Source organism: Ambystoma mexicanum, chromosome 2p (genome assembly GCF_040938575.1).
Source record: "Ambystoma mexicanum isolate Mex_15411 chromosome 2p, UKY_AmexF1_1, whole genome shotgun sequence".
Lineage (NCBI taxonomy): Eukaryota > Metazoa > Chordata > Amphibia > Caudata > Ambystomatidae > Ambystoma > Ambystoma mexicanum.
The window spans coordinates 1239457887-1239480308 of NC_090923.1; positions in this window are offsets into that span (position 1 = coordinate 1239457887).

A 22422-nucleotide genomic window follows, 5' to 3' on the forward strand; every position below is an offset into this window, starting at 1 on the left:
TAGGTGTAACTAGTTTGAATGTCGTCTTATTACCCATGCTCCTCTTGGTTTGATTGCCCCACTAGAGCCATATTGTCGTACGCAGCCAGGCCGATTGGCGGTTACTTCCGCATTGGAGGCTCCGGCGCAGACCGTAGTTCCAGCAGGTTGCTTTCGCTTACGTGCAGCCGCGGTCTAGTTCTCTGGCAGTATGGCGGTCGCTGGGAGGTATTTCAGTCTCTCACTCCCAGCGATCGCTGCGTTGCAACCCCCGTAGTGTTTTGTTTCCTGCTTTGGGTGAGAACGCTAGTATTTCCCTTACCGCGGCTTGGTCTGTGCTTTTCTCTTCACCTTTCCTAGCTCTCTCTCTCTCTTCGCTCCTTTGCTTCACTTTGGCTTTCATTCAGCTCCCGCGGCTCTCTCTCGCCGCCGGCTCGAGTCTCTCTCGCTACTCGCTCTTGCGAGCCGATATCTGCCTTGTTTCTGCCATCATCAGCTGTCGTTTACCTCCTCCAATCCTCAGTAGCCGGCTACCTACTCTTCTGCTACCACTGGAGACGACGTACCATCAATCTCATTGGGAGACTCCGGATTGGCTTTGTTCCTTTCAAGGGTTTTTTGTGCCGTCAAGGCTTTTTCCCTTGTCGCCTACTACGGGAGAGGAGTCCCAGGACTGCTTGTTTCAAGCATTCACTGTGGCTTCCTCTCGTGGTAGACAAGTATCTTCGACCACAAAGAGACTTCTGCTCACGTCGGCATCTCAATACGGAAGAGTTGGAGGATTACCGATCAGGTGAGGAGAGTGGGGAGGAGAGGGAAACAAAATCGGACAGTTTGCAACGCCAGGAGAACACAATGTCAGCCGTAGAACAGATCCAGGAACTCTGGAAGGCGGTTCAGGGCCTGTCACAAGAATTACAGACGGTTAAAGCTGAAAACGTGGTTCTGCGCCAACTTGCCACGACTCGGGAGGTTTCGCCTGCTGAACTACCGACAATGTCGCTTCCTTCGGGGAAGTTTGATGGTTCACCAAAGAAGATAAAAGAATTCATGGAGGCTTGTGTAGTGTACTTTACATTTCGGCCTCGTTCCTTTGCCACCAATCAATCCAAGGTAGGCTTTTTGACTGGTAACCCCCTTTCTTGGGCCACGCCATTGGTGATCAGTGCTAACCCCATATTACATGACTTTGCCGGGTTTCAGGCCTTACTGCAACAAACATTTGAGAGACCGGGACTAACCTTCACTGCATGTGAGGATTTGTTGGATGTACGGCAAGAGTCCTCAGATGTTCTAACCTATATATCCCGATTCAAGACTCTGGCGGCAGGAGCAGGTTGGCCGGAACAAGCCCAGTACACCATCTTCAGAAGGGGCCTAAGAGAAGAGATTAAGGACGAGCTTGCCAGGTCCTCTCATCCACCGACTTTCGCTGATCTGCTATCCTCCACATTGCAGATTGAATATCGTCTTCAAGAACGCCGAGCAGAACGCCGCAAACATTGTGTAGCAACAAAACCTCATACATCCAATACTTCTACGTCCTCTTCTCACGCCTCCTCCCACTTCCTCGAAGAGCCAATGCAGATCAGAGCTACCAGGGGTCTGCTTTCATTTGCTGAGCGAAGGAGAAAGGAAAAGGGACTGTGTGCCTATTGTGGGTCTGAGCAGCACCAGCTCAAAGATTGTCAGGTGGTTCCAACCAGGTCACAGGGAAACGAACTTCCTCGGCGCCAGTAGGGACTTGGTTCCGAGGATCAACTTGCAACCCATTTAGTCCCTATGTTTCTCTCTCCATTTCAGATCCCAACACTTTGGAGGATTCCAGGTTGATGGTTATTCCTGTACGAATTGAATCCCGGGGAAGGTCTATAGATGCCTTAGCCCTCCTGGATTGTGGGGCGGCCGGAAACTTTGTGGACACTCTCTGGGCAGAGAAGGTGGGCCTTCATAGAGTAGCCCGCAAAGAGGATCAAAAGGTAGAGGGTGTGGACGGATCTCCCTTCTCGTCGGGTCTGATAACCCATACTACGGAAGAACTAGGAGTTACCATCTTCCAACATAGAGAAGTGCTCAAATTCGATATCATTCGAGCAGCGCACTTTCCTATAATTCTAGGAGTTACCTGGCTTCGTAAACACAACCCTCAGGTAAACTGGACTAGCAACCAGTTGAGTTTTTCATCTCTGTACTGCAGACAACATTGCCTCTCAGGACCATTCCATGGGGAGTCCCTTACTTCGACAGTGTTAATAAGCGATCATGTGGGAGTTCACGCATTACCACATTATTGTTTACCCTATCAGGAGGTCTTCAAGGAGACTATACCTGCGGATCTACCCCCACACAGGCCTGAGGATTGCTCTTTAGAGCTGGAACCTAATGCTTTAGTTCCTTTCGGTAGGATGTTTTCCTTAACCCAAACCGAGAGACAGGTATTAAGGAACTACTTGGATACCAATTTGCAAAATGGCCTTATTCAACCTTCCAAGTCTCCGGCAGGAGCTTCATTGTTTTTCATAAGAAAGAGGGACTCCACCGATTTGCGTCCTTGCATTGATTACAGAGGACTAAATAAGGTTACAATCAGAGACCGCTATCCCATGCCACTCATATCTGAGATCATAGAGGCTGTACAGGGGGCCCGTATTTTTACTAAACTGGACCTTCGGAACGCATACCATTTGCTTCGCATTGCCAAGGGAGATGAATGGAAGACGGCATTTCGCACCCCGTTCGGATTATACGAATACAAAGTAATGCCATTCGGATTAGTGAATGCCCCGGCCATTTTTCAGCGATTCATGGATCGTTTATTTTCCGATCTGTTGCTGGTTACCGTCATCATCTACTTGGATGATATTTTGATTTACTCATCAGATTTGGAATCCCATATCATTCATGTGACTCAAGTGCTGGAGCGTCTTCAACGTTATAAACTTCTTGTCAAACCCGAGAAGTGCATTTTTGCAGTCCCCTCTGTTCACTACCTCGGATACGTTCTCTCGGAAGAAGGAATTTCCATGGATTCAGACATGGTCGCTGCTATACTCGATTGGTCCTCCCCGGACAGTGTTAAGGAGGTACAAAGATTTCTGGGTCTCGCAAATTTCTACAGGAGGTTCATCCCAAACTTCTCAGAGATAGTACTTCCCATTACGAGACTCTTAAGGAAAGATTCAGGGCCTTTCCTATGGTCACCCGAAGCTGAACATGGGTTTAGGGACTTAAAAGGATTGTTCTGTTCCGCTCCGATTCTTCGACATCCGGATCAAAACCGACGGTTCATCGTGGAGACTGATGCCTCTGCCTTGGCTATAGGGGCAGTCCTTTTACAAACCTACGATGGTGTGGAACATCCAGTAGCCTATCTCTCGAAGACTTTGTCTCCCAGCCAACTCAACTATTCGGTTTTAGAGAAGGAACTACTCGCCATGAAGCTGGCCTGTGAGGATTGGCGACATTTACTGATGGGTGCACGTCATCCTTTTCTCATGAGGACAGACCATAAGAATCTCAAGGCACTACAAAACATGGAGTGTGTTAATTCAAGGCAAGCTCGATGGGCTTATTTTTTCGCCCAATACGACTTTCATATTACCTATCTACCAGGTTCCTCGAATAAAGTCGCAGATGCCTTATCAAGGAAGGAGGTTCCTGGAGACCATACCCCTCTTTCTCGAGAAGCTATGTTCAGAAGAAACAAGATCCTGGGACTCGTCAACGTTTTCTTTCAAGAAGTGAAGACCGCGTTGGCTTCCGAAAGGATGAAACTTTCTAAGCTACGAGGAGGAAAATATACCGAGAAGGAAGGTTTAGTGTTTTACGAGAACCGACTGTACATTCCCGAAGGCCCTTGGCGTAAGAAGATCATTCATTTGGGCCATGATCCACTTACCTCGGGTCATAGGGGAGTGCAGAACACTACTGAACTTATTGCAAGAAGGTTCTTCTGGCCTGAATTGAAAGGAGAGGTTAAGGATTACATCAAGGCCTGTCCAATATGTGCCAGAGCTAAATATCCATCGGGCAAGCCCTTAGGTTTGCTGACCCAACCCGAGATGCCTACACGCCCTTGGGGTCTCATCTCTACCGATTTCATTGTGGGTCTTCCTGAGTCCGAATCCTGCACTTGCATTATGGTGACAATAGATACTTTCACGAAATTGGCACATTTTTCCCCGCTACCTGGCTTACCTACCGCCACTCAGATGGCGGAAACCTTCACACGAGATGTTTTTCGACTACATGGCTTACCTGACGAGATCATTTCCGATCGAGGTAGTCAGTTCATCTCAAACTTCTGGAAGGCTTTGTGTACTAGAGTTGGCATGGAGAGAGCACTGTCATCTGGTTTCCACCCTCAGTCGAATGGCCAGACAGAACGACTGAATGCCACCTTGGAACAATATCTGAGATGTTATACCAACCGACACCAAGACAACTGGGTGTCGTTGTTACCCACCGCGGAATTTACATACAACAATTCTACACATTCCGCGATAGGTCTTACTCCTTTTTTTTGCACGTATGGAGTGCATCCTCGATCCATTTTTCCGGTGATTTCAGCTCCTACGAACTCTCCCACTGCGGAAGCAGTACTTCAGTCCGTTGCGGAGGCGCATAGGACTGCAGAATTCAGTCTGAAAAGGAGCAGAAGCTGGAACAAGGAACAGGCGGATAAACGTCGGCAGGACTGTCCCGATTGGAAGGAGGGAGACAAGGTGTGGCTCTCTACTAAATTTCTGCCTCGATGGGTTCACCCTTCCAAACTTTCTCCTCGCTTTTTGGGACCCTTTTCTATTCTATCTAAGATCAACCCTGTCGCTTTCAGATTGAAATTGCCTCCCACTCTCAGTTGCATCCATCCTGTTTTTCACTCCTCCCTTCTCAAACCTTTTGTTCCGGATCCTCACCTAAGATCTCTTCCCCGTTTGCAAGTCCAAAGTTCTGGAAGTACGAAGGAATACGAAGTTTCGGCTATCCGTGACTCCAGATTCTACAGGGGACATTTGGAATACTTGGTCTCGTGGAAGGGTTACCCTGAGTCGGAGGACTCTTGGGAACCGGTCTCCCACATTCATGCCCCCCGGTTGTTGACCGGGTTCCATCAGTGTTTTCCGGGTAAGCCTGGGGGGGGTTCGCTTTGTGAGGGGGCATACTGTCGTACGCAGCCAGGCCGATTGGCGGTTACTTCCGCATTGGAGGCTCCGGCGCAGACCGTAGTTCCAGCACGTTGCTTTTCGCTTACGTGCAGCCGCGGTCTAGTTCTCTGGCAGTATGGCGGTCACTGGGAGGTATTCCAGTCTCTCACTCCCAGCGATCGCTGCGTTGCAACCCCCGTAGTGTTTTGTTTCCTGCTTTGGGTGAGAACGCTAGTATTTCCCTTACCGCGGCTTGGTCCGTGCTTTTCTCTTCACCTTTCCTAGCTCTCTCTCTTCGCTCCTTTGCTTCACTTTGGCTTTCATTCAGCTCCCGAGGCTCTCTCTCGCCGCCGGCTCGAGTCTCTCTCGCTACTCGCTCTTGCGAGGCGATACCTGCCTTGTTTCTGCCATCATCAGCTGTCGTTTACCTCCTCCAATCCTCAGTAGCCGGCTACCTACTCTTCTGCTACCACTGGAGACGACGTACCATCAATCTCATTGGGAGACTCCGGATTGGCTTTGTTCCTTTCAAGGGTTTTTTCTGCCGTCAAGGCTTTTTCCCTTGTCGCCTACTACGGGAGAGGAGTCCCAGGACTGCTTGTTTCAAGCATTCACTGTGGCTTCCTCTCGTGGTAGACAAGTATCTTTGACCACAAAGAGAGACTTCTGCTCACGTCGGCATCTCAATACGGAAGAGTTGGAGGATTACCGATCAGGTGAGGAGAGTGGGGAGGAGAGGGAAACAAAATCGGACACATATGTCCTCTCCCTCTCCCTCGCCCCCTAGCCCTCTGCCCTTCCTCCCTTCAAACTCTCCTTCCTCACTGCCCCTCCACCTGTCCCCCTCCCCCAACAACCTCTGTTCAGGCTCATCCATCCTACCGATCCCCCAAGCAACAGGCCATGGGGATTGAGCCTTTGTACTAACCCAGAGCAGAACTGTGCGGGTTTCTAAGACCCAGATTAACAAATCCAAGCTGTAAAGTACCTCATCCAATTCCTTCCCGGCGCAGCCCTCCCCTCCCACCCCAACCAAGGCGCGTACCTCACTAGTCTCTTTGACCATTCTTCAATTCTGTTTTCACAGGGATCCCCATATGTGGCTCACGTTCATTCCCTCCAGGGTGCCCTCCCTCTTTCAGCCACTCTTTCTGTGCCACATGGAGCCCTTTTCTTATGGCCCTTTGCCAGGGCCATCATCCATTCCCATAGCTACCTTTTGTTGGGTTCCGCCAAAGATCTCTTATCATATTGGGCGGTCTTCTCCTCTTCCATTTTCAAACTCTTCAATCCGTCCTCGCATGTGGTAACCCGTTGCTGCTTCCCTTGCCAGGAAATTAGTAGACCAAAGGGAAAGGTCCATTTGTATTTCACCTGCGCTCTCACCAAGGCCTTGATCCCCGGCCCTATAATCCTTTTTCTTTATAATGTGGACTGCGCCAAGTCTTGATACAGCTGAATCTCAGACCTATTGATCTTTATTAGGTCTGCCCTCCGGGCAGGTAGCAGTATCTGCTCTTTCTGGCCATACAGCTGTAGTGCCACCACAACGTCCCTTGATCTGGTGTTCAGTTCCCCCCTCTTGGGCTCCACATGGTGAATGCAGTCTAGCTGTATCTCTGACGAATTCTCAATTTCCAGTAGATCCGCATAGACCTGGTGAGCCGTCACCCGCAGGTCCTTATCTGCCACTCCCTCCGATGGCCCTTTTATTCTGATATTGGATCTTCCCGAGTGGTTTTCCAGATCTTCGCTCTAGATTTCTAAGTTCTAAATGACCCTCGCTGGCTGTTCCACCAAAGTGTCAATTTTCTCAGTGTCTTCCGCTATTTCTTGTAGGGTGTTTTCTGTCGCATCGGTCTGTTCTTCTAAAGTTGATATGCCACTTTTCACATCCTGCAGCAACTGAGATAGGGTCACTTATCTCATGCTCACCTGTGATTGAAGCGTCTCTGCGATTTTTTTCACTAAATTCCTGGAAGCACTGCCTGAAGACTTCTTTGGTGACTGCCTGATCCTTTGCCGGGTATGGCAGCCCCTCAGGCTTGCCTTCTCTCTGGAACCCTTGTTCGCTAGCTGTGCCCACATGCCCTTCCTTCCTCCATAATTTCTGTAAATTGCTATCTTGAGCCTTTCTCAAGGGCTTGGGAGTGGACAGCATGTCTTTGTTATTGTTCCTCTACATTGGGAAGCACCTTAATGGAGGAACCCCTGTTACCGCTCATCTCCTGCCATTTCCATAGGGCTTGTGAGCCCACCTCCCCTGTTCAGTTGTGCAGCCTCCATTCACCCACCCTACCTCAGGGTGGGCCCTGAACCAGCACCTGCAGGTCTCCCCGACAGTCCTCTCACAGCCCAGCTAGCACACCGGCACCCGTTCCTTCAGAGCTCGGAGCTCCCCTCTCTGCAAAGCACCCCTGCCTGGTGGCTGCATTGATCTTAGAAACCTGGCTGTTCTGATACAGGCCCCCTCCCCACCTTTATGCCTTTATGATGGTCATGCAGGCCCTGAACCCCACAGTCCTGCTGCTTGTGTGAGCAATAGCTCTGTATGCTGCTGCAGCTATTTTGCTGCTTGCCCCCTCCTACGGGCCTCACCTGCTGTGTAGCTCATGCCCCGGGCATTATAGAGAGCCAGACTCCAATCCTTAGACACTTGCCTTCTCTCAAGGGCCCCCCAAAGACATGTGGGGCCCTCTTTGCCACTGAGCTTCTCTCCCTTATGTGACACGTGGAGGAGGAGGAAACAGTACCACACCAGCTCTGCCTTCGTCCTTACCAGGACTATGGGCCTCATTATGAGGTTGGTGGTAACCCCGTAACACTGTTTCCACTGCCTGAGATCCCGGCACTGCCGGGACATTGCATCTCCCGGTGGGCCAGGATATCAGGTGGCGGAAAATGTTAGTCCCCATTCCCGTGGAGTCCCGGAGGACTCCACGGGAATGGGGACTAGGAAGCACCAGCATTTTGCTAATGGTGCCGGTGCTTCCATGACACCTCTGCTTTCCAGGGGCGTTGCACCTGGCAGGTCAGACCCGCTGGGTGCAAAGGCCCCGGAAAGCAGAGTTGTACGTTGCTACCTGCACCCTTATTTCCGGACTGGCAGACTTGTAATGAGCCCCAATGGCTCCACTTCACACCCACCCGAAGCTCCTTCGGCGGGACTGGGCTGCAGCTCAACCACCTTCCAGAGTATCTTTGGGGTGTCACTCCCTTCACGGTTTCTCTTCCAGCCGCAGCCCGCTCTGATGCCCCTCTGGGGGAGAGCTCCTTTGCAATGTCACCAAACCTCTGTCCGCACTAGTGTACAGCTTCTCTACTCCCCTGCACCCTGCTCTGGATCACCTGCAGGGGATGGCTGAGATGCAGTCCCGGGGTTCGCTGGGCCACCCTGAACGTCGGGGTTTGAGGAGTGGCTCCAGGATCTACTCTGGTATGCCACCGTGGCCTGGCCTACTTCTGATTTCACTGTGCCACTGTCCTCACTGGTGTTGGGATGCATATCCAAGTCCCCTGCCTCCCAAAGTGATTCAGGTTAAGGAAAATATATTAGGGCTATAGTGTAACATTGAAGGATGACCAAAGGGGGCGCCCTGTAGGGTTTAGAGAATATCATAGTTCGCAGAAATGGAGGGGTAGAAGACCCCTTTATGGCCCTGTGACAATAAGCACTGAACTAGCCCATTTTGAGATTAAGGCCTAGAAAAGCAGGTCTCATCATTTGCAATAGTATACTCTGGCATCTCACCACCAATACCCTTTACCCATCCCCGTTCCCAGCTTAGGCAGCAGACTGGAAGGCCTTCACACCGAATAGATACAACTATTCCATTGTCCCACGAGGCAGGCCCATGTAACTAGAAAGGAATTTGAATTGCTAAGCGTTGGCAGGGCTTGCGCCAGTCCCTGAAGGACGATCTCCTGGGAGCAGGAGCAGATGTCCTGAGCTGCCAAAGCAACCCAGATCAGATTTAGGCGGCCATGATAGTAGTCACTCTATTTGAATGCTCTATAGATGCCCACCACTAGAATTCTTAAATCCCTCACAAAGTGACTGATTAGTGTGGGCCTGGCAGAGCTCAGGTGAAGGTTCAGGAGGGGCTGCTGTCAAGGGGGGAGCCCGTAGCCGGATGTCTTGTGATTTGTACTACGGGGTGCACAGGGTGAGGATAACAAATCTAGGCCAGTGGGGAGGAGGCATGGTGGGGGAACCTGCACGTCTGGGATCCAAACAAGTTCCTCGCATTTCAGAAGGCCAATTTGACCTCGAGAGTATCCGCTGAGCTCATGTACGACTACCAGGTGCACATCACGTGAGTTGTTTGTGGGAAGAAAAACATTCCCAATTAAGGATCCGATCGTATCTCGGGGACCTAACAGTAACAAGACTAGAGGCCAAGTGGAAGGGAATTGACTCAAAAGTAATGATGACCAATCACTTGGCCTCACGTATCGAGTGGGTGGTATGTATATAGGGGAGGGCCAATGAGCTGGGGGAATTAGTACTGTATATTGCTTGCATCATGTCTGCCGACAATTTCATTTAAAAAGAACTGTTCTGCTTCGAACTAACTAGTTCACTCCATGGCCGTCGGGAGTGAATGCCCCAACTAGCATATTATGACTTCTATTTGAGAAATAAAACCTTGTTATCCTTCCAAGAGGTACACCCAGCATTTGTCCTCAGAGGATTGTCCTATCTTGGTCTGGTTGCTGGTGGACTCCCAATGCCCGCTGCGGTGTCACTTGACCTATTAAGTCAGTCACCGGCTTTTGCATCATCCACCACTGCTGCCCACTCTGGTTCCCTGCCTGCTCATAGCTTATTTGCATTTTTGGAATTTTACTGGGTGACTGGACTTAAGGGGCTTGTGGGAATCCATTAGTTCTTTACCAAGTGGCAACATTTCTTCAGAAGGGTTGAGGCATTGCCTGTGGTGGGAAATGCAGTGAAGGTTGCCTCTAGTGTGTCTAGTAAGAAACTCTTGTAGGAGAGGCACACAGAATCACAGGACGTTTAGCCAGGCCATTGTCAGGTAGCTCTGTGTAATTTGGATATTAGGGCGCCTGGCAAAGCCCTGAAAAACCCAGGTGGGTATACTTAAATCAACAAAACAAACAATTTCAGGGTGAGAGGTCACACCACTGCAGCATTCTACAATATATAATTGTCAAAGAAAGTACATTTTTTCACATGAATGTGTTTTAATAACATCTGGATAATACTGGTGATAGAGCACCCAAGGGGTATTAGGGAAAACAATACAAATAGGTATGATCCAGTAGGCAAGAATGGATCTCAATGAAGAAACAAACAGCAAACTGCTACTCTTGGTCAATCATATCAATTGTGCAGTTACAAGAAAGAACATAAATCCAAATTCATGAACATATATATAAAAAGTCACAAACAACAACAATGCTTAAACTGTGCACTGTTCAGGTAGTGTTTACTGTTGACACAACAGTGTTTCGGCCTAAAGGAGCTGTGGAGTGCAGCTCAGTGGGCAGGCCTTCATCAGGACATGTGATGGAAGATTGGTTGTCCCAGGATCTCTATCTATAAACAACAAACGGAGTGCAGTGAGTGGAGACATGACCTCGAAGATAAAATGATAAGTCAATAAGCTCCCTCTGGATGCTTCATTGCGTAACAAAGAAAAACCCCCATATTGAGGAGCCTAAATCTTACCAAAGACTTATCCAGTGCAAGGGTAAGCGAGGAAATCCATCATAAGTATAGATGTCCGGAAGGCATTAAATGCACCGTGTACAGGAGACAAGAGTATATCTGCAATGACATACAAGGATCTGTAAGAATTCTATACAGGTCCTGCTGTCATGCATAATTAATTAAATGGGATGAAAGGTAAAATCTTACCTCACACCGTGGGGAATGTCTTCTAAGTTGATGGTAATGGAGACACTGCCTGCAGAAGATATCTGCTGACCCAAACTTTCCAAAAATGACAATGCCTGTGTGCAAAAAAAATATATAAATGAACAGGGGTAACGGAAATCATTAGAGCGCGTATGGCACAAAAGGCCAAAGCGGCTCATATTAGTGATGACACATTTTGAATGTGACCATTGAATAGAACAAGGAAAAAGGATGGAATTCTGCAAAATACACCCGACGCTTCTACATAAGCAAAACGGCTCATATGAATAATACCGCCTTCTAGATGTGACAGTTAAGCAGACAAGGGTATGGTGGGTGTTCTACATTTATCCCGAGGTTTCTACATAAGCCAAAATGGCTCGTATTAGTTAAGACACTTCCTAAATGTGCCAATTGAATAGATACGGCTATGGTCGGTGATCTATAATTGACCCAGAGCGCTGGCTCAAGCAGACTTACTTCTGTGAATCGAAGCGTTTTGTGTGGGCTGAACGGCGTTCGGAGCCCGGAGAAAGCCGCGAAAGTGAAACTGTAACCAAGGCGACCCTGGGTAATCAAACCCATGGGTCGCGTTGATTGGTTCTGCGGTGACGCTCCCCTGGTGGGGCGTCATACAACCAGTGCCCAATCACCGGGCGCCACACGGACACGGAGGCAGTGCCCCTGAACGTGTCGGCTCGGTGAGCGAGAGTTGCGTGCTGCATGAATAGCAAAGGAGAGGCGCATGGGCAGTGCTCCCGCTAACCCGACATGCGTAAGAGGAATACACAAGGAGTGAATATGCGGCCGATGCAAGTTCAGAGGAAGCACTATAATAGATTGTCTCAAAATTGATGAACAGAGTGGCATGAGAATGCGAGTGCTGGCACGGCAGTGGAACGGCTAGACAATCCTGGGTCTAAAGGACAGGAATCACACAACCATTAAAATCGATAGTCGAGGGGTGCTGTATGACGATGTGCACAATGGGCGTGGGTGTGTCTGAGCTGGCCAAGGACATCAAGATGATTTTGAGGCACTATCACAAAAATGTGCACTAGGGTAGTGGTCAACTGACGAGGACAGACAATTTAGAATAGACACATTTCTCAAATGTAATACAGTAGGGGTGTCACCATATATTTTAGAATAAATGTTTCTTTCAGTTGAAACACAATATGGAACTCCCCATGCCGGTAAATTGTAGAGGGACACTATATGGCAATACACAAATGGAGCAGACAAAAAAATATGCAAAAGTTTTAAAAGCATTATTGCAGTAATGTGCGTTTGGGCAGTAGTAGTCTACTACCAAGGGTGGACATGTTAGAATAAAGGTTTTCCTCGATTGTAACCCAATACCGATGTCACAGCATATTTGAAAATAATCAATTTTCAATTGTAACATGATATGGATGTCACCATGCAGTTGGGCTGTAGCAACATGTAATTAGAGTGCAATGCAGTGCACGATAGTATAGTTGGCAATGGTAAAATACAAAAGTCATTAAAAGTCAACATGCAGCACAACCTGCCCTGGATCACATGGCGGGAAGAGACAAAAACCATATAGGTGACAGCGCAACCTATGGGTGAAGAACCCGCAATACAATAGTGAGGAATGTTATTGTCCCAGCATAAAGACACAAATGCCCCCATAGTGAGTCAGATGTAAGGGTCAAAAGGAACCAACTGGTTGTAGAAATGTTTCCATTCTACCGAGACATTGGGCCTCATTCCGAGTATGGCGGTAAGGGATAGCGGCCACCGCTAACGAGAGCGGTGGCGGTAATCCCTTACCGCCATACTCCGAGTTCCCTTTGCGCCATGGAGGTTTTAACACCTGCTTTTAGCAGGTGTTAAAATCCATGGCGCTAAGGGACCTTGATGTTAATTACGCCACCGTAATTTACGGTGGCGTAATTAACGCCTTCCCCACTCCCATTATGCCCTATGGGGCAAGAATGGGAATGGGGAAGGGTAAATGGGGATTGGGGAATTACCGCCCCGCCAACCTTGGAATGGGGCGGTAATTCCGCCATCCACCAAGGCGCTGCCGGTCCGGGTACGGCGTCAACCAAGGCGTTAATAGCGCCATTGGTTAGCGCCGTACTCGGAATGAGGCCCATTTAGTCCTGTTTTGACAGTGTCAAGATTATGGACGAACTGTTGTTCCAGCCTCGTGAGTGCTTTGTCCCTATCTCCTCCTCTTTTTTGTGGAGTTAGTTGCTGTATGATGGTCCAAGATATGTCCTCATTGGTATGTCCTAGTCGGTTGAAATGCTCGACCAAGGGCTTGACCGGTATTTTGTTTTTGATACAGGATCTGTGTACCATCAACTTAGAACACATTCCCCACCGTGTGAGGTAAGATTTTACCTTTCATCCCATTTAATTAATTATGCATGACACCAGGACCTGTATAGAATTCTTACAGATCCTTGTATGTCATTACAGATATACTCTTGTCTCCTGTACACAACGCATTTAATGCCTTCCGGACATCTATACTTAGGATGGATTTCCTCGCTTACCCTTGCACTGGATAAGTCTTTGGTAAGATTTAGGCTCCTCAATATGGGGGTTTTTCTTTGTTACGCAATGAAGCATCCAGAGGGAGCTTATTGAATTGTCATTTTATCTTCGAGGTCACGTCTCCACTCACTGCACTCCGTTTGTTGTTTATAGATAGAGATCCTGGGACCACCAATCTTCCATCACACGTCATGATGAAGGCCTGCCCACTGAGCTGCACTCCGCAGCTCCTTTAGGCTGAAACACTATTGTGTCGACAATAAACACTACCTGAACAGTGCACAGTTTAAGCATTGTTGTTGTTTGTGACTTTTTATATATATGTTCATGAATTTGGATGTATGTTCTTTCTTGTAACTGCACAATTGATATGATTGACCAAGAGTAGCAGTTTGCTGTTGTTTGTTTCTTCATTGAGATCCATTCTTGCCTAATGGATCATACCTATTTGTATTGTTTTCCCTAATACCCCTTGGGTGCTCTATCACCAGTATTATCCAGATGTTATTAAAACACATTCATGTGAAAAAATGTACTTTCTTTGACAAATATATATTGTAGAATGCTGCAGTGGTGTGACCTCTCACCCTGAAATTGTTTGTTTTGTTGATTTAGGTAGCTTTGTGTGCCATATGACAAAGGGGATTGCACCCATTCCAGGGGAAGGGTAGCAGGGAGGAGGTTAAGATGAGGTTGAGTTTGTGGACTTTGACATACGTGGGGGAGAGTTCATTCATCTTAAGGTCCGTGGAGTTGGTCAGCGAAAATAGAGAATCATATAGGTGTTTTTCTGGTTGGAACTCAGGAACGCTCAATTATCTGAGGGGGGTGTTATTTTAGAATAGGAGACGGTTGCTAACATGAGAAGGTTGGAGAGATCGTTGATGACGCAAGCACTCCCCTGAGGTGGCCTATAAATGAAGTGGAATATAAGTAAGTAACTGTTTGAGATGGGGAACTGGCATGAGAGGGATTTGATGGAGTGGAATTACTGTGCATGGCCAGTCAATGTTACAGATGACTGCCACTCGAGTTCTAAATTATTCTGTGCTTTCAGTAAGTTTGGTACTGTAGCAGGAGGATGCTGAATATATAGGGGGGGAAGAGGAGGGTGAACCATGAGTTGGTAATTAAATGGTCATCTTGATTGTTTTTGGCTATGAGGTCAGCAATGCCAGTGGTCTGTTTGACCACTGAGAGGACATTAACCATCATAAGAGGACAATATGGGGGATATTTAAAAGGTTCAACAGTGTAACTGTCTGGGGCTGCTTTGGGCACTGGGCTGGGTGACCCCCTGGAGAGGAGGGAAATTAATTGTTGGGAGAGAAGACACATGGTGATGACTACCTTGTGCACAATGTATAAAGTATCTGGCCCTTAGCTCTTTCCATGACCTAACAGGACCAAACATGAATGGCCCTTTTCTTTGTCTGCTAACCGCTTGGAAGACCCAGAAAAAAGATGCCCTGAGATCTAACATTTAAGAAGGAAAGAAAGGATTAGGGCTATGCAGGTGGGTGGGGCAGAGGTCACATGATCTAGATCCAATTGCACCAGCTGACCAACTGCAAATAAAAGGTGTCCAGAAGGCTGCTTGCATAGGGAAATAAAAGAGCAGCAAAACAAGAAGGTACCAAAAGATTAGCAGTGATTGATAGGTGGGTGGGGCAGATATTTTCTGATATAGATCCACTCACACCAGCTGACCAATTACAAAGGAGAAGAGGCTGGAACTATGCTTAAATAGGGAGGGAAAAGAGTGGCAAAACAAGAAGGCAGCGAGAGATTAGCAGTGACTGAAAGGGTGATGGGGCAAAGGCCTGGTGACCTTGCACCAATTGACCAACTGCAAAGCAAAAGAGACTGAACAGCTGCTTAAGTAAAGGGAAAGAAAAGCGGCAAAACAAGATGGAACCAACAGATTGGTAGTGATTGACAGGTGGGTGGGGCAAAGGTCTTGTGACCTAAATCCTCTTGTACCAGCTGACCACCTGCAAAGGAAAAGACGCTGGAAGGCTGCATAGGTTTGGGAAAAAAGAGAGGCAAAGCAATAAGATACAAACAGATTGCAATGACTGAAGGTGGGTGGGGCAGGGGTAACATGTCCTAGATCCACCTGCACCAGCTGACCAACTACAAAGGAAAAGAGAATGAAAGGCTTCTTAAGTATGGAATAGAAGAGCAGCAATAAAAAGGTGCAGACATATTATCAGTGATTGACAGGTGGGTGCGAGTTAAGTGACATAGATCCACCTAGACCAGCTAATCAACTGCAAATGAAAAGAGGCTGGAAGCCTCCCTAAATATGGAAAAAGGAGTGGCAAAACAAGATGGAACCAACATCCACTTGCACCAGCTGACCAACAGCCTCCTTAAAAAAAATAAGGGCCATCCCTTGTAGCAAAGCTGCCCCTTGAAAATTGGTTTAGAGTCATCCCTTGTGAGAAAAGTGCTCCTTGAAAAATTAAGGGTAAAACCCTTGAAGCAAGGTGCTCCTTGGGAAATTGTTTAATGTCATCACTTGTACGAAAGCTGCTCCTAGTAAAATTAAGGGCATCCCTTGTAGCAAAACTGATCCTCGAAAATGTTTTAAGGGCCATCCCCAGTAGCGAAGCCGCTCCTTGAAACACTGCTATGGGTTATCCCTTTTAGCAAAGTCACTCATTGAAAAAGGGTTATGGGTTAGCCCTTGTAGCAAAGCCGCTCCTTGGAACATTTTTAAATGGTCATCCTTGTGTGAAAGTTGCACCTGGAAAAATCGTTGAAAAATTAAGGGTCATCCCTTGTGGCGAAGTTGGTCCTTGTAATTGTAATTGTAATGGGTTATTTATAATGCGCTTAATACCCAGAGGTTTCTAGGCGCGGACCCGGGGATCGAAACTGTGTCGCTTCGTGTCGTCTTGCTTCCAAGACGAGTTATCCTCCCGAAAGCCAAATGAAAAAATGCTTTTACAAAATCTGTGTCTCGAAAGATTGCCAACAGTCATACATTCTACAAAATACACACCTTGACATATTGTTAAGAGTCATTCCATGCATTCAACAGAGGTGCGAGGAATTTTGTGACTCCCATCTAGTCTCCCTGTCACAACATGTATCTAATATATTTGTTGTTAGATACTGTCTCTATGTTGATAAAAAGGGATCTAAGTGAAGTGAAGTTATTCAAGGTGGCCATGAAGTAGAATTAACTGGCTGGAGTGAGAAACCCTCTGTCTCTGCTCTGTTTCTGTATTGAATGCAATTTCATTGACCGGCTTGAGTGGAACTACGCTTGTGTATTATCGGGTATGCAGTCTGTATAACAAAAATGTTATAAAGAATGAACATATATCGAATCTTTTATCATGAAACATTTTTATGAAGAATGCACTTAGGAGTGGAGTAAAGGGTTAAATCTTGTGGGGAAATGGTTGGGGTGGGTTTTTAGAGGTGTGAAAGGGAGTTCTTGGAAGGGACCCCAAAAAAAATAATTTGTTATATTTCTTGTTATAAAAGTTTTGTTATAAGTGCATTCTTCATAAAATGTTTCGATATAAAGACATGTAACCGTATTATTGTTACTGTAGATTTCTTCGAATTCCATTTCACCTAATGAGATTTCACCGAAAATAGGGGAAATGGTAAATGTGTAATGCCTAACAGGTGGGATGTCGGGTAAGGGTATAGGTTAGGGTAGGGAGGGGTGAGGGGGGGTTTGTTTTTGGGTCTCCCCCGCATTATAACAACAAAAGTAGAAAAAAGTAAAAAGTAGATTTTGTTTTTCAGTGAACTGGATTCGGTGAAATGTCCATTAGGTGACATATTTTCGAAGAAATCACACACATCCATGTATGATAGCTCTGCCTCGCAGAGAAGGCTGTCCTCTGAAAAAAATATCTTGCTCTCTCTCACATATGAAAAAAACAGCTATATGAAAAATGGTCCCTCCTCTAGAAAAGCTGATGTGTGAAATATTTAAGGCCATGTTGCTACGGGTCAAAATCTGCACACTCCTTAAAATAATATGTTATGATTATTTGTGGCGTGTTTGGTTGACCCCGCTCAGTCTTTCCCAGGCTCAAATATAATCATCCTCCTCCTCCTCCTCAAAAATAGGCAGTGTGTGCATATGAAGGCCTGCGCTTTCTCACTCTGAGTCCCTATCAGCCATTTTACTGGAGCAGCAATGGCTAGAGGAATTATTTAGCTTCAGTTTCACAAACGAAATGTGCTTAATAATGTCGGCACTGAATAGGGTATGTGTTTCAGATACAATATTTCCAGCTGTGCTCAAATTCAGCTCACAGAAAACACTGGTTAGCGGACAGCTCAACATCTTTGAAGCTAATCTGGTAAAACCCGGACAGACCTGCTTCTTTTATCTCCAGTACTTGAATGGATCAGTCTCCAATGGTGTAACACCTTCCCTGCGGCAGTTGTCAGAAGTGCACTGTATAGAACACTCCCTTGACGACTCCCTTGGTGTCGTCCTGTGGAGGAATAAGTAGCTTGTCCCAATAGATGTGCTTTTTAGGTACTGTTTGCTGCCTCTGGTGTGCAGTACTTTCTAACATGTGTTTTGTATCTGAGCTGATTCTCCGAATTGTTGTAAGGTGATGTTCGGTGGAAGCGGGCTTCACTCGGGCCTTTAACTTAGGATGCTGGCCCGTTACCCCAGTATAGACCGTGGAACAGGTTAACAACGCCAACTTAACCTATCTTAGAACCACGAATGAATCCATTCGTAAAGAAATGCTTCTATCACCTACACTCATTCGAACTAATGATGTCCTTCCTCACCTTCCCACATTGGACACATGCCTTTGTATCTTTGGTTCTGTTAATAATCAGCTATGCAGCAGCAAATACCTCAGTGTGACCGATTACATTAATAAGAAGCATCAAAGCATTCGGAACACAGTAGCAAGACTTCTTCTAAGACTCTACGCGAGGGAAGACCAGCTCTAAGGTCAGTCCACAGGCTACCGGCCAAGAAAAGGATCCATCTGAAGGTCTTTGCATCACCCATAGAGCCCTTCAGGCACATGGCGCTAAACGCATCTACTAACAACCAAGAACACTGAGATCCAGCCGTTGCATTCTCCTAGAAAGCACACACTATGTTAGAAAGAGATACGGCGGATTGGCATTCTCCACCGTGCGCCGAAACTCTGCATCTTTCTCCCGAAGGGAATCCAGAATCCAGGATCACTTAACCTTCAGGAAAAGGCTGAAGTCCTGGCGTTGTAACACCCAACAAACCTTTGGACCATCCCACCAATCTGACACTGAAGCACCAGACGAAAGCTCTGAGCCACCCACCACGCCCTTCTCTAATCTCCCACACTAACATCTTCAACCTCTACACTACAACCAACTATACGCATACGTATGCTGCCACACATGCGTCACACTAACGATCTGTCCGATCAAACTTCAAACAAGACAATGTTACACCTTGCACAACCAACTAACATACCACAACCCGCGGCCAATCATCCTAGCACCATGAGTAGTAGAGGTTCTCCTCCAGAAAGAACCGCCTCTGTGCCCTAGACAAATAACACCTAGAAACAGATCCGCAAGCAGAGCTCAGGGTACTTCTGATCTGCACATAGCAACACAGCAGCAAAGCTATTCTGCATGTTCACTCTCCTTCCTGTAACCTAAGCACTCCTCTTCTTTTTTTCAGATCTAAACTTAAAGACCATGCAAAAGGCAGAGGTCCTAATAACATAACATGCACAGGAGGGGTTTAGACCTCCAATACGCAGGACCGAGTGTGACATAAAATTTGCGAGAGGCGGGGGAAGGGGCTTGTTAAAGTGGCACAGCAACTCACCTCCTACGATAACCTGAGGCTGAAGTCAAGGTTTCCCTCCAAAGTAGGTGGCTCTTTCTTGAGGTCAGGGCAATGAAAAGGATAACACACACAGTTGCAGAGTAAGGTTTCCTGCAGCTTCTTTATTAGTCATTAGTGGTTAACCGTGTCAAAAGGTGCAGAGATATCTAGGAACATGGCGGATGACGTGCTGCTGGCTTCTCCGTTGATTTTAAGATCACAACAAATGGATGATGGTGCAGTTTCCTTCCCTCTCATTGGTGTAAAACCTACTTGTCTGTGGTGTCGTTGGTGTCCAGCCAAACTTCTCACACACGTATAGATGATGGGCGCTCATCTCTGTAGCGAGACACGCTAGGACTTCTATTCAAGGGGATTTGACAGGATTTAGGAGGCACTTGCATACGATCCACTAGCCCTCTGATAACAGCTGATCGTATTTAACAGGGAAAAGGCCACATTGCTTTGGGGATTAAAATGAAGGCTCTAGCTAATATCTGCAATCTTGCCATGTATCAAACTTGTCTAATGCTCCTCCACCTCCCCATGCTATCTTCCCTGGGTGCGCCGCCATTGGTTGCGCTTTGGCCAGTCAAAGTTACTAGAAAGATGTAATTTACTGTTTAAGGTTCAGCTGTCATGGCAATGTTTATTTATGTCATCAGACCCACCCTGACGTATGCCTCGCCAGCACCGATGAACTGCCAGGCGCGCCACCGGACGAGTCTTCAGAAAGTCATGAACAAGGCCCTGCGTGTAGCGCCTCGTGCTCCACTCTTCACAAGGATAGCTGACCTTCACAGAGAACTGGACATCAAGATGTTGGACAAACATCAAAACTGAGCAAGAACTTCTACCAAGGACTGGATCAGAAAGCGAGCCCTCTGATCAGGAAATTCACTGCCACCACTGTAAACCCTTTTGATGCATCCCACGACCCGCCACCCATCACAGCGAAGACCCTGTGCCGAGTTTGGTTTCTAAGCGCGAATTTGGGATTTGAACCTCTGTTGCTCAGCGTCTTCCAAGACCAGCACGTTGCTCCTGTGCTATTACTGTGAAGCCAGCCTTACTGTGACAAGTCCACACAGACCATGTAGAAATCCAACCGCCGACTACACACTGACTCAACCCGAGAGGATGGAGTAATGAGGCTCAAGCCTCGGTATCCCAAAACCACAGCTGATGGATAAAATCTAACAGCAAGAAGAAGAAACCCCCCCCCCCCCACCCAAAGCTTATTTGCAAACTGTACCCCATGCACTGTTGACGTATTCGTTTGGACGAAGAGGGGTCCTGTTTTATGAATGTGAATATCGCACCATCTCGATTTGGGATTAATGGCGACACACTTACGCCGGGCAATGTTAGGTGCTCACAGGTACAAGAGGCGTATCATGCCAGGGCGGGCTTCACTAAGTAAACAGGATTCGATTGCTTTCATGGCATTGCTATGCAGTCAGTAAATGCACAAGACATGTTATGCAGAACCACAACTTCATACCTTAACAGGAATTAATGAGGTTGGAACAGTACAAGTTATTTCGCACCCCTTAAGAACTCGTCCCATTCCTTTTTATATTAATTAAGGATAAAAGTGTGCGGTGATTGCAAGCCTACAGAAGCTGAATTTTGGGTATCATGCAAGGTGCTTTGCCAAGCAAATAAACACATGCTTGATTTGGCCTATTTCGTGCCCTCCATCTCTCCAAGAAGATGGGCCAGGAGTCCGACTGAAGTTCATGGGCATGGCCTCTGAATGTCCCGTCTTCTCAACCATGTTCAGAAAGGTCACAATTTACTAAAGACACCGCATGTTTTGCGAGCGTCTTTGCTGCCACCTGGTGGGCAGTTCTGGAACAGCCTCAGATTTAACAAAATCTACATACTCTAAACATGCATGTATTTAAAAATATCTGACACTATACCTTAAGCTTTTTCTTAGACTGTTCCTTCTTTAAAAATACATCTGGATAATATGATCAAGGTGCACCAGATCTCTAAAAAGCCCACCTTTACTAGTATGTAAGCAAAAAATGAAGAGACAGGGTCATAACCTTCAAACATGGCTATTCAATGAATCTGGTCAAGAGAGTCTGCCTATGTATCAGTACTTGCTGATGGTAACTATTCTACGTATGATATTACCCTGTGCCTACGGGCGTCATGTAACAGTGTCTCTCTAGCGCCCTATTGCCCGAGGGGTTGTCTGTGCTATACAAATGAAAAAATAAATAATTTTCCAGCAAGTGGTTCAGTGGCTCTATTACTAGCAGAAACCGGATTCATGATTCAAACTGATACATTCGTTTGCCGATTGCCTCAAGGGACACGTGCATCCATCATAAACATAGCCTTACACACGGTTATCAGGCATGCCCTCTATATCCTACCAGTCAATGCCAGGTGTGCAACACAAGTTGGCTTCAATCTCCCACCCACACATTCTGGGCCAGTCCTCAAGGACCCCGGCTCCTTTCCAGAGCTGTGATGAGGAGGACCGGGAAGCCTGTGGTAAAAATGTCCAGGACACCGCTCTCACAATCGCTGAACAGGAGTCGGCAGATACATTTCTGATACCTTTTTGTTCTTTGCAGTGGCTTTATTTTTCATTTTTATGTATGACTTTTTGGGTGATTGGAACTGGGATGGGTACATTTCCACAAACAGCTCCAGTTACCTAACGAATCTGTGCCTTCTTCAAAATAATGAAGAGTCACACAGTAAGGGTCCTTTTTTAAACTGTCTAGACAATATCCATGTTGTCTGCAAGCTTAGACACACAAAAAAGGCTTTTTTTATGGAAATTCAAATGTTTCTCACAGCCACGTACCAAATAATGTCTATAGGCAGGTGGCTGTATCAAACAGTTTATGTTATTATGTGTATTTAAGTCGTGAACACAGAGTGGTAAAACACAGAGCAGGTTTTTCAGGTTTATATTATTCTGCAGTTTGATAAGTGTAGACTTCTGCTCAGGATATGGAACACAAAGCTACAATACGACTCTTTTGTTTAAATAGAAGTATTTATATGGTGCCAGGTTGCTTTTG